Raw genomic sequence first — 12676 nt, 5'->3', positions numbered from 1 at the left:
TCTTGGTTTGAGCTGAGATTTTATCTCACTTCCCACTGAAGGATTCATTTACTCTTGGATATGCCTTGATATGTTTTTACCTGTTTGCTATTTAGCTTGATTAAATGAATTTATTTACTGTTTTCCATTTTTGATGGTCTTTTGTGCAACCAGTGTTTGGTGGGAAGGGGCTGAGCTGATGAACATAAGCAAGGCCTTGAGAGCAATCAGGAAACCTGCTTTCCTTTTGACTTTCCCCTCTTCCCCCAACTCCAGATCAATTTGAGGTATTTCTAATAAATAATAAATGGGTGTAAATCCTTTTCTTTCCTGAAACTGTTCTTGGAGATAGGTGAGACTGCCCAGCCTTGGCAGTCTTGGATCCTGCCTACTCCTTCCCTCCAACTTGGCTGGTATCTGTGCAGACATGACCCTCTTCCTACCTGTGTGTTTTCTGGGTAGTGTGTACGACTGGTAAGTAACCATCATTGTCTTTATAATGGTGAGCTTCTGAGAGTGGACAGTGTTAAGTCTTTTATCCATTCTTTTCAATGATTAGAGAAAGAAATGGATGGCTGAGGAAAGTTTAATGTTTCCTTAAACCCCCAGCAACAGCAACAAAGTCTTATTTTTTTTTACTCTCAGAACTTTTTCCATTCTAAACTATAGATTATATATAAATTGGATAATTTGTGTGAATAATTATTTCTGGTCCTTAAAAAGTCCTTAAAGAGTTTAGAGTAAAAAAAAAAAGATAGATATTTAAAATCACCTCTGTTCCTTTTTTAAAGAAAAGCAATCTGCAAAAAAGTGGACTTTTTTTTTTTAAGTCCACTGATTTGCTTTATTACAAATTGGAATGAGATAATATGCATGTTGGGCAAGCTTTGTTTCAGAAAGGTGATCCTGTTGGGCTTCAGGGCTCCTCTTCAAGGAAATAGGAAAAAATGCATAGAATTGATATGAAACTGGGGACTAGATGAACTTTGGAATTTTTCAAAATATAATCTCTGATTTAAAAGATTGTCTTCATGAGTATATTGAAAAGTGTGGCCTGAGAAGAATAGATGAACAAATCTAGCATGAATGTAAAGGGCTATTGTGATAGTAAGAATTCAGAGAAACTTAGGAATACTTGTATGAACTGACTCAGAGTGATATAAATAGAATCAAGAAAACAATCTACACCATGACTACAATTATGTAAAGGAAACGAATACTGAGTAACATTAGAACACTTATCAGGGCAGTGACCAATTTTGGCTTCAGAGGACTGGTAGTGAAGTAGAGTTTTCTAAGCCTCTCTGTACTGAGGTGGTGGACTACAGGTATAGAATGAGGCACACATTGTGATACATAACTAATGTGTTGGTTTGCTTTGTTTAACTACACTTTTTTTCCCTTAAAAATTCGAACTTAACAAACACCAAATAAAATTAGCATTTCATATAGATTGTATAACAGAAAAAAGAGGGTTATACATGAAATTGCAAATTTCTATTAATTGCAGATTGCTTTTCTTTAAAAAATATATTCAACATATTTCTTTCAAAACTATACTGTCTATGATTTTTTTTTGCCTTGCTTCTGTTCATTAAAAAGCAAGTATTATTTTTCTTATTTCTTTTCTTCTTTATTTTTTTTTTATTGACTCCAACCCTAATTCCCTTCTCCCTCCTACTCTTCTCCCTTCAAATTGGAAAAAAAGACCCTTGTACTAAGTCTCCATAGTCAAACAAAACAAATTCCTACATTGGCTGTATTTGAAAATTAGCGTCAAAAATAGTAACAAAATTCATTTGGAACAACAAAAGGTCCAGAATATCAAGGGAATTAATGAAAAGAAATGCTAGGGATGGTGGACTAGCTGTACCAGATTTTAATCTGTACTATAAAGCAGCAGTCCTCAAAACTACTTGGTACTGGCTGAGCAACAATGTAGTGGATCAATGGAATAGATTGGGTACAAGAGACTCAGCAGTCAATGACTATAGTAATCTACTGTTTGATAAACCCAAAGACCCCAGTTTTTGGAATAAGAACTCACTATCTGACAAAAACTGCTGGGAAAACTGGAATATAGTATGGCAGAAACTGGGCATAGACCTTTATCTAACACCATATACCAAAATCAAGTCTAAATGGGTGCATGATCTAGGTATAGAGGCTGATACTCTAAGCAATCTGGGAAAGCAAGGAATAGTTTACCTGTCAGATTTGTGGAGAGGGGAAGACTTTATGACCAAACAAGAATTAGAGGGCATTATAAAATGCAGTATGGATAATTTTGATTACATTAAGTTGAAAAGCTTCTGTACAAACAAAGCCAATGTAACCAGGATTAAGAGGGAAGTGGAAAATTGGGAAAGAATTTTTACAACCTATGTCACTGATTCATTTCTAAAATATACAGAAAATTGAGTCAAATCTATAAGAATATAAGTCATTCCTCATGATGGAGAGAAATACGTGCATCCAGAGAAAGAACTAGAAAGAACTGAGTTTATATCCAGGTGGAAGCAAAATACCTGATCTTTTTTCTTCTCTTGTTTGGTTTTATGTCCTCTTTACCATTTTTCATTACATCTGATACAATCCATCTTTATAACCTGACTAATGTATAATGTGAAAGTATTTACAGATCCTATACTTGACTATATGCCACCATGGGGGAGAGGGGAGGGAGGGGGACAAAATGTGAAACTCAAGGAGTCATGGAATTGAATCCTGTAAACTAAAAGTAAACAAACAAATTAAATAAAAAAAAGAATACAAGTCATTCCCCAGTTGATAAATGGTCAAAGAATATGAGCAGGCAGTTTACAGAGGAAGAAATTAAAGATATCTATAAGCATATGAAGAAATGCTCTAAATCACTATTGATTAGAGAAATGCAAATCAAAACAACTCTGAGGAACCACATCTCACCAGTCAGATTGGCCAAGATGACAAAACAGGAAAATGACAAATGCTGGAGAGGATGTGGACAAATTGGAAGACTAATGCATTGCTGGTGGAGTTGTGAACTGATTCAACCATTCTGGAAAGCAACCTGGAATTATGTCCAAAGGGCTATAAATAATTTCATACCCTTTGACCCAGCAATACCACTTGTAGGGTTGTATCCCAAAGAGATCATAGAAGTGGGAAAAGACCCATATGTACAAAAATATTTATAGCAGCTCTTTTTGTGGTAGCAAAGAATTAGAAATTAAGGGGGTGCCCATCAATTGGGGAATGGCTGAACAAGTTGTGGTATATGCATGTTATGGAATACTATTGTGCAATAAGAAATGAGGAGCAGATGGACTTCATATTTACCTGGAGAGGCTTATACGAACTGATACTGAGTGAGAAAAGTAAAGCCAGGAGGAATTTGTACACAATTACAGACACAACATATGTATGACGACCAACTTTGATAAACTGGATTCTTCTCAGGAATCCAGAGTCATAAGTCAACCCCAAAAGACTCATGATGGAGAGAGAAGTTTACATCCAGAGAAAGAACTGAGATTGAACCCAGATTGAAGCAAACTACCTGACCTTTTCCTTTTTCTTGTTTGGCTTTGTTTTCTTTTTCCCATTCTTCATTCCATTTGATACAATCCTTTATAACCTGACATGCCTCATGTGAAAGTATTTGCAGATACTATACTTGATTGTATGCCGCCATGGCAGGGGGGAGGGAGAGAAAATTTGAAACCCAAGGAGTTGTGGTAATGAATCTTGTAAACTAAAAGTAAACAAATTAATAAAGACCAAAAAAAAAAAAAAAAGAAAATTAGGGTCATATTCTGAATCTTGAGTTCAACAGCTCTCTGTCATAAGTTGAACATCGTGCTTCATCTTCTGTTCTTGCATCGATCAGTTCTTGTAAGTGTCTCTGTGTTATAAGGGAGGCATTCTTTGAGATAGGTCAATTTAAAGCTGATGGCCCGAGTGCTTCACCATAACACTATTCATTACAGAGCAGTTTTCAGAAGAAGGTGACTCTATTTGGGACCTCATCTGAGAGGCTTAGTTATTGAGAAACCAAAAGGCCTTCACTAAAAGATCTCCCATGTGACATGATCCCTGAGGGTTCAATTAGCCTCTGATATACCTGGGAGCCAGAGGTTCCTTTGTCATGGTCAGTGAATTGGGCTATAGTGCCCAACACTCTTCCTCTTGGTGTCCTTCTCCCCCCAACCCCAACACACAAACAAAGGCTATCTTTCCTAGACAAAGGGAAGATGAGAATTGAGGCCATTCATCTGGATTATTTATGTCAAAGTTTCTTTTGTGCTTGAGCAATTTACCAGGTAATGACACTTAACCCCTACTTTGGTACAATTGTTTGGTCTCGGTGCTCAGGTCCACTGGGCCATCCATGGCCAGAACTCTAGACACTTGGAATATATTTTTCCAATATATTTGTCTCTCAGTACTTCAGCAGAATCTGAAGGCAAGTTAACCTGCGTACAGATGTTATTTCCATACAGATGTTACATCCCTGCAGATGTAAGGGAGCATTAGTAGCTAGTTTCTCAGTCATGCACTATAGAAACAAAAATTCACCCCCAAATTACTTCACCAAGAGTTTGTGGAAGGGCCATTGTTGGATTTGGGCCCCCTTTTGTGTTCCTCTAATTCTTAGAAGGGGATAAACTATTCACTTGGAAGATACTCTATTACAGGGGTGTGCCAATGTGAGAGGGAGGCACCGGTCTCAGAATAAATTTGATTTTGAAATTTTTACTGTGATTGTGACACCAACGCTCCGATGCAGCTGTGTAATGAGTTCACATCTGTTAGCACCACATGTTGCTTGGTATTACGCAGACGTAAAGTCTCAATTTTTCTAATTAGCAACAACATGAAGTATATCTTAATTTTCTTTTCTCCTCCCTCTAATAAACGTGATATTAACAAGGTTACACGTCTGTATTTGCAGTGTTTTAATTGAATCAGGTCTCAGATTTGATTAGTTGGTGTGGTTGTGTTGTCTGGCTGGGCTCAGAGGGAAGAACCCAGGGTGGGGGAATGTTTGCTAGGCTAACTTGGGCCTCATTTTACCAGGCTGAGTTTTCTTTGATTCATGGTGGGGCAGAGAGAGACAGAGAGAGACAGAGAGAGAGAGAGAGACAGAGAGAGAGAGAGACAGAGAGAGAGAGAGAGAGAGAGAGAGAGAGAGAGAGAGAGAGAGAGAGAGAGAGAGAGAGAGAGAGAGAGAGAGAGAGAGAGAGAGAGAGAGAGAGAGAGACAGAGAGAGACAGAGAGACAGAGAGAGAGAGAGAGAGAGTCAGAGAGATACAGAGACAGAGAGAGAGACAGAGACAGAGAAAGAGAGACACAGAGAGAGAGACAAAGAGTGACAGAGACATATAGAGAGTGCCATAATGGCTTCAACTCTAAGGTTGCTACAAGAGTGGATTCTTGGTGTGATTAAAAGTTCCTGTCTTGAAGGAGGAGTAGAGATAGAGAAGGTGATCTCAGCCTGGAGTTTCCTTGGAGCAGAGGTTTCACACACAGGGCCCTTGGGCAGCAATATTATTCCAAAATGATGCTAGAACCAGATTAAAATGTAATTGGGAAATATTTAACGAAATATATAAAAATACGGTAGAACATAGAGAATGTTAATATGTGATTTTCTGAGTCAACATGCAGCCAGCTGGGATCTTTCTGTGTAGTTTAGTGGCCCCTTTTTTCTTCCTGAGGTTGACACCACTTACTCCGAGCACTTTATCTGTTTTGCTCCCATTGTATTCTACTTAGCACCATATTAGTTTGCATCTCTCAATCAGTGAATATGTGTACTAAGAATGTAACAGGCATTAGGTTCTTGGGACTAAAGACCAAAAGGACCAAGGTGCCTGCTTTCAAGGAACTTATTTTTTTTCCTTTGGTTGGGGGTAGGGGACAGAAGGGCAAGAAAATAAATATTTATATAATGCCTTCTATGTGACAGGCACTGTACCCAGCACTTTACAAATATCTCATCTGCTCCTAACAACAACCCTGAGAAATAGGTGCTGTTATTATCCCTGTTTTACAATTGAAGAGCCTGAGACCAACAGAGATTAAGTGACTTGCTTAGAGTCATACAGCTGGTATGTGTCTGAGGTTGGATTTGAACTCAGGTATTCCTGACTATAGGCCTAGGACTCTATCCACAGTGATACCTATGTGCTTCTAGGTAGCTTGGGGTGGGGGTGGGATGCAACAAATACATACAAATATTTACCAAATGTGTAGAAAATAAATACGAGGTATTTTAAGGGTAGGACATGAGCACCTGGGAGGTTCTGGAAAGGTTTTTATGAGGATTAGGCTGAATTTTGAAGGAAACTGGAGATAGATCTTACCCTCTCTAGTAAATTGCCAGCTCATTGAGAACAGGGATTGTGTGTTTTGTCTGTGTACCCCTAGTACCAGGAATAGTGCTTTGAATATAGCAGATGCTTAAGAAATGTTAATAACTCAACTATTCAGTGGCAAAGCTAAGATAAGGATTAGAAAAGACTGCAGTTAGGGTTATTAGGTATCATAAAAACACATCAGTTCCTCAATCTGGGGCTTGGGAGAGGCCCTGTACGTACCCCAGGAAGGGAAACCTCTCTTCTGAACCCGTTTCTGATCTCAGCAGGAGCTCCAGGTATGGGTGGCTGGCTCCTTTCCATACAGAAACCTTCCCGACTGGGACCAGTTTCTCTACAGCATCAGACACTCTCCTCTAGCCATCCCTCATTCATATTCCACCTGAGTGTGCCTGGGGAAATCCCCCAGGGAGCCTGCAGCAATTACTTGTGTGATTTAATTGGCATTATCATTTTACTGGCTTGACAGAGATAAATCGCTCTATTGGCCCGACCTGCCATTGCCAGGGTGGCTTCAAGAGAAAGGAAAGGATTCTCTTGCAAGGAAAGCATACAACAAATCCACAACTGAGCAGGATGCCCAAAGAGGCCCTCCAAACAGAAACTCATGCAGCAGATGACTTACGACTATGTCTTACTAATGAGTTCAGTTATAATTACTCAAATTATTTGAGGACCAATTTTACAAAGCAGTGGAAAGCTTGCTGGTTTAGCAGTCCATCCATCTACCACCAGTCTCTGGCCCGGTAGAATGGGTTTGACCTGGGTTCCCAAGGAGGGCCTCAGCGGGATGTGTTTTGCCCTGAAAGGGGAGGAGGCACAGTTTCTTTTGCACATCAGCATCATGGAAATATGGCTTCTGGAGGATTGAACTGTATCCTCTCCTACCCTCTGAAGGTTGAGACTGCCCCCACATAGCACTTCTGAGTTTTGATTTCTACAACAGTCCCTGAATTAGTGATATTCCTAAGGATTATAGTATTTAGAACTCGGAGAGGACCAGAGAGGTTAAACTACCTAGTGTAACCCTCTCATTTTGCAGGTGAGGAAACCAAGGCCCAGAGAAATGCAGTGACTTCCCTAATACCACACAGGTAGAAAATGGCACAGCTAAGATTCAAACCCAGATCTTCATCTTCAAATCCAACAATGTTTTCTCTGCCTTCTCTTATTGGGGAGGCAGCTAATATCCAAGACACTGGCATTTTCTCCTTTGTTGACACTGGTGTTTCCTGGCATCACTATTTAAGGAGAGAACCCTCACCGTTAATTTTAACCTCCCCTCCAAGGCAGGGTGGGGGAGAAAACGAGCATTAATTAAGCACCTACCATCATGCTCATAATTAGGTAGATACTCTTGTTATCTCAATTTTTCAATTGAGGAAATAGATTAAGTGACTTGCCCAGTATCTGCAGTTATGTTTGAACTCAGGTCTTTCTGACCCCAGGCTCAGTGCTTTGTCCACTTTAACACCTTGCTCCCTCCTCTGGTCACTCATGTCATGCCCTCTTAGGTTCCCCTGAGGAATTCTCAGGTTGGATATCTAGGAATGGTCAGTGTTAGCTGCCCCTGGAGAGAGCATCTGTGAGGAGGGGAGGGAAGTCACAATTTGGTTAGCAGCAGGGGAAGTGTTGGGTTTTATTATCTCTGACTGTCAGGATTTGGCAGTCTCCCACCCAGGCTCATCTGATTGAAAAGGGACAGGCAGAAGAAAAGGGACATTGCCAGTGGTGCTACTGCCATTGGTCTATTGATAGTGGGTCATTACTGCCCCAGTCCTTTAACATCTGCTGTGTCCTAAGGTTGTGGGCAAATAAAACTACAAACATGGGGAAAGTCACCCAGCTACCCCAGCTCCACAGAACTGTGTTGCTCTGCCACAGAGACGTCTCACCAGCATCTCCTTCCTCCCAACACATTCTGCTATGCCCCATGATGGCCACTTTAGGAAATTTACTTACAAGAATCCAGGCTATCTCTGCTTTTATGTGCTGTCTATAGGCAGCCATAGATGGGAAGAGAGACTGTTGTTGCCTTCCTGCCTCATTGATCAATCTCTCTGCCTTCCTGATGGTCTTAAAAAAGAGTGTATGTTAGGGAAATGGTACTTATACTGGAGGCTGCATTGAAAAAAGAGATGAGTTGTAGTTTGTAGCAGATTCAAATTAAATGGGATCTCCAGTAGATCAATGATATGAACTGGTACTTCTCAAAAGAAGAAATCCAAACTATGAAGAATCATCTAAAAATGATTTCAAAGAGATATGGGAAGACTCTTAGGAACTACTGCCAAGTGAAATAAACAGAATGGGAAGAACGATTTATACTTTAACATCAATATCATAAAAATGTAGAATTTTGAAGATTTTTTATAAATTGATGAAGAATGAAATGAGCAGAACCAAGAGAACAATTTTTATAACAATAACACTGCAAAGACAAGCCACTTTGAAACTGTAAGAACTAAGGACTACTCATGATTCCAGAAAACTAAAATATGCTGTTTACCTCCCGATAAAGGTGATGGATATAGGGTGTGGAATGAGACATATATATTTTTATACATGATGAGGGAATTTACTTTTCTTGACTATCTATATATGTTATGAGGAGTTTCTCCTCTCTGTCTGTCTGTCTGTCTGTGTCTCCCTTTCTCTCTTCTCTCCCTCCCTACCCCCTTCTCTCTCTCCCCTCTACCAGTGGGGTTAAGAGGGTGGGATGGTTAGAAATAGATTTCTATTCATTAAAAAAATTTAAAAATAGGGTGATGGAGGAGTGTTACAGATGCAGAATGTTATGTGGACGTTCTGATGAAGTTACTATATTGTTAGTCTTAGTATTGCTTTGCTTTGTTACCCAAGACCTTTCTGGGATGGCGATAATCTGTAAATGTTTATAATATAAAAGCACAACATAAATAAAACTTTTAAAAATGCTCCGAATCATTAATAATTACAGAAATGCAAATTAGAACAACTCTGAGGTCCCATTTTAGATCCATGAAATTGATAAAAATGAACAAAAAAGGAAATGAGCGATTGTTGGAGGAGCTGTAGGAAAACAGGCACACTCATGCACTGTTGGTGAAGCTATCGATTGGTCTAGCCATTCTGGAAAGTAATTTGGAACTATATCCATCCAAAATGACAAAGCACGATAAGTTTGAAAACAACAGACTCAATTTGTTGTATGCTTGGAAGGAGAAGTGAATTATGGGTGGGTACATATGTGGCTATATGGGCAATCCATTTTTTCCCCTTCCTTCTTTATATATGGAAATTTCATCTTATTTAGTGTTTCTTTTTTAAAGCTTGAAATAAAAAAATGGGCCCTAGGACAATCTAATCATAAAGGTCGTTTTAAGGCACTTTTACATACTTTATTTAATTTGACCCTTGCAAACACTCTACATTGTGTACCCTATTAGTATCCACACTTTTCAGATGAGGAAACTGAGAGTAGTTAAGTGACTTCCCAAGTGTCACAGAGCTAATGAGTCTTAGGATGGATTCAAATTTAGGTTTTCCTTTCTCCAAGTCTAATGATTTATCCACCATTCTACTCTGTAATGTAGTATAAAATAGAACTTTGGGGCCCCACAGACCTGGGGACCCTGGAATATTATAGCACTCTCTGGTAATAGCACCCTGGGGGGCAGTAATGGCCAGCCAAGAAACACCTGGAAAAAATACTTGCCCATACCTCCCATTTTAGGGGGCATCTTGGGTTCCCTCTGGGAACCTTGGAGGCATGGGAAGAATTACATGGGGTTTGTCATGGGTGACATAATTTCCAATGACCTTGTCTGGCTTGCGTTGTTAGCTAGTCCTCGGTGGACCAAGGAGGGCTTCAGTAACCTTCTGCTGAATAAAGGTTATATCCTGAGAGCTGAGGGGTGTTGGCTATCCTGGGACTATGCCTGTCTCCTGGGCTGAATTTCTCCAGAGTGGGAAGTCTCTCAGAGCAGCAGGTGGGGACCCTTCTACAGGCACTGAATGCTCTTTTCTAGAGGAAACCTGATCTCTTGAAGTAAAAATGTTGTTGAGGGAGAAAGGCTAAGCAAATATTAACTCTGGCCTCCCCTTCTCCCTCCTATGTTACCTTAAGAAGGGAGCAGTGGGCTCTGCCTTGCTCCAAGAATGATCAGCTGTCCACAGCTCACTCTTTGAGTCCCCATACCTGTGATGGATGGATCTGAGAAGTGACACCTGAGGTCTATGGGGATCCCCAACACTCAGGTACAACAGAGTGAGTTTAGGAATCTCTAGGCAGGAAAAGGCAGGATATACATGCATGTATAGATGTGTGTCAACATGCATGTATGTATGCACATGATTAACCTAGCACGTATGTCTGTGCCTTTGTGTGCACCTGCATTGTGTGAAGGAAGAGTAGTAGCAGCAGCATTCTGGGCTTGGAAATCGCTGTGTGCTGACACAGTCCCTGAGGCTTGGTAGGCTCTGAGAACACTTCTGTCAGGGGGCAATGGCTTCTTTCCCCCCTTGCTTAAATGAGATATTAATAATTGATTCTGCGCCTGAATAATTAATAGGATATTCAATAATGAAAGTAATTGTTTGGCCCATTCCCCCATTGATAATCATGATAATCGTACTCTTCCTTGGGGGGAGGGGTGGAGTACAGGACAGGGAAAACAGCCTGTGAGTTTATTGGCCCATACTGGGCATAGCGTCAGTGAGGGGAGGTCACCTTGTCCAAACAGCTCAGTCTTTCCCAGTGCTTTGAAAACTGCCCCTCCTCCCTTACCTCCATGGCTACCAGAACTCATAGTTTCTCTGCCCTGTTAAGGGAGCCTTTTTTTTTTGTTTGTTTGTTTTTTTATTTTAAATCAGACTCATCCAGCAGTACTTAGCCCACCTTATACACACCAGCTGTCATTTTCACAGTGGTAAATATTGTACCTTAACCCCCAATTTCAAGAAAACACAAATTCAGAATTTTCAGTGGCCTTACTGGTTTAATCAGGCCCAGGAAAGGCCTGATAAAACTCCGTAGCCTGGTAAGGCTACCTACCATTCCATGGAGTTCATCTCTGGTTTGCTGAGAAATGGAGGCAGCAATCAGGTTAGTAGGGAGGGTGCATGGGAAGTCAGACCCAGGAGGAGCAGTTCAGTGGGATAGAAGGAACCCTCACAGGGTGTGGACAATCACCACATTCTCTTGGACTGTGTAATGTAATGCCAAGGAAAGGCAACTTCCCAAGGTTCAAAATACCAGCATAGGTGCTCTCCATTTTATTCAGTGACCAACCAAGAACAGAGAAGATCAAAACATGACATCATTCAAAATACAGCATTTACTAAGTGTGATTAAATAATCTCCAAGTACTACCCCACCCCAGGACCTTCCATTCATTCAATCAATTACAAAGTCCCAGGTCTAAATACTACCGTGTTTCCCCGATAATAAGACCTATCCCAAAAATAAGCCCTCCCCTTACTGTGTAAGATTCCTCTAAAAATAAGCCCTCCCCCAAAAGTAAGCCCTATTGAGATTGCTACTATAGTGAAGGTGATCCCCTGTGCTATACGCTATATTACGGTACCCTCTGTATGCACTGTCCCCCCCCCCCCGGGTGAAACGCACGCTGCGCTCCAAGCTGCATCCAATCAGAGCTGCAGCAGTGAGCGCGTCATCCTGTTCTTCCCCAGTGATTTGCTTATTGAATAAAGGTATATTTTTTTGTTCACATTTACCTGTTTATTAAAATTGCTGTCAATGTTCATTAAAATAAGCCCTCCCCTGAAAATAAGCCCTCTGGTGTTTTTCTGTCCAAAAAAATTATAAGACAGTGTCTTATTATCGGGGAAACACGGGTACTCCACCCCTAGGCTGTACCTTCACTTAGTCCATCACAAAACCCCTCTTCTCAAATGGAGATTAGTTTCCAAACATAAGTAAAGTACATTCATTTGTTCAACCATAGAACACAAATAGGTCAAAAGTTCCCCACCCCTGGATCACAATTGAATCTACCCCAGAGTTACATCAAGTTTAAGCACAGCACTTAATACCCAAATGGAGGTCTTTTCTTCATCTTGACACGAGGCAAGTTCTCAGCAATCTTAGTTCCTGGGGAGACAAGGCTTCGCAAGGCCACAAGATACATTGCCAGTCTCTTCATTAATTCATCCTCTGTCTGCAGAACAGTCCTAGAACCCCTGAAAATATTAGCAAAACCCTCTCCCAGGATTTCTGTAAACATACAACAAGAAAATCCTTCAGGGCTTCTGAACCAACAGAAAGGTTCCCAGACCCCTGCAACAACAGCACTGTCCTTCACCAGTGGACAGTATTCACTCTCTGTCTGCAG

Source organism: Petaurus breviceps, unplaced genomic scaffold (assembly GCF_028583685.1).
Source record: "Petaurus breviceps papuanus isolate PSGF00001 unplaced genomic scaffold, PetGlider_PUasm1.0 90591, whole genome shotgun sequence".
NCBI lineage: Eukaryota > Metazoa > Chordata > Mammalia > Diprotodontia > Petauridae > Petaurus > Petaurus breviceps.
The sequence above is the reverse complement of the archived record's forward strand: the minus strand, read 5'-3'. Positions refer to the sequence as shown.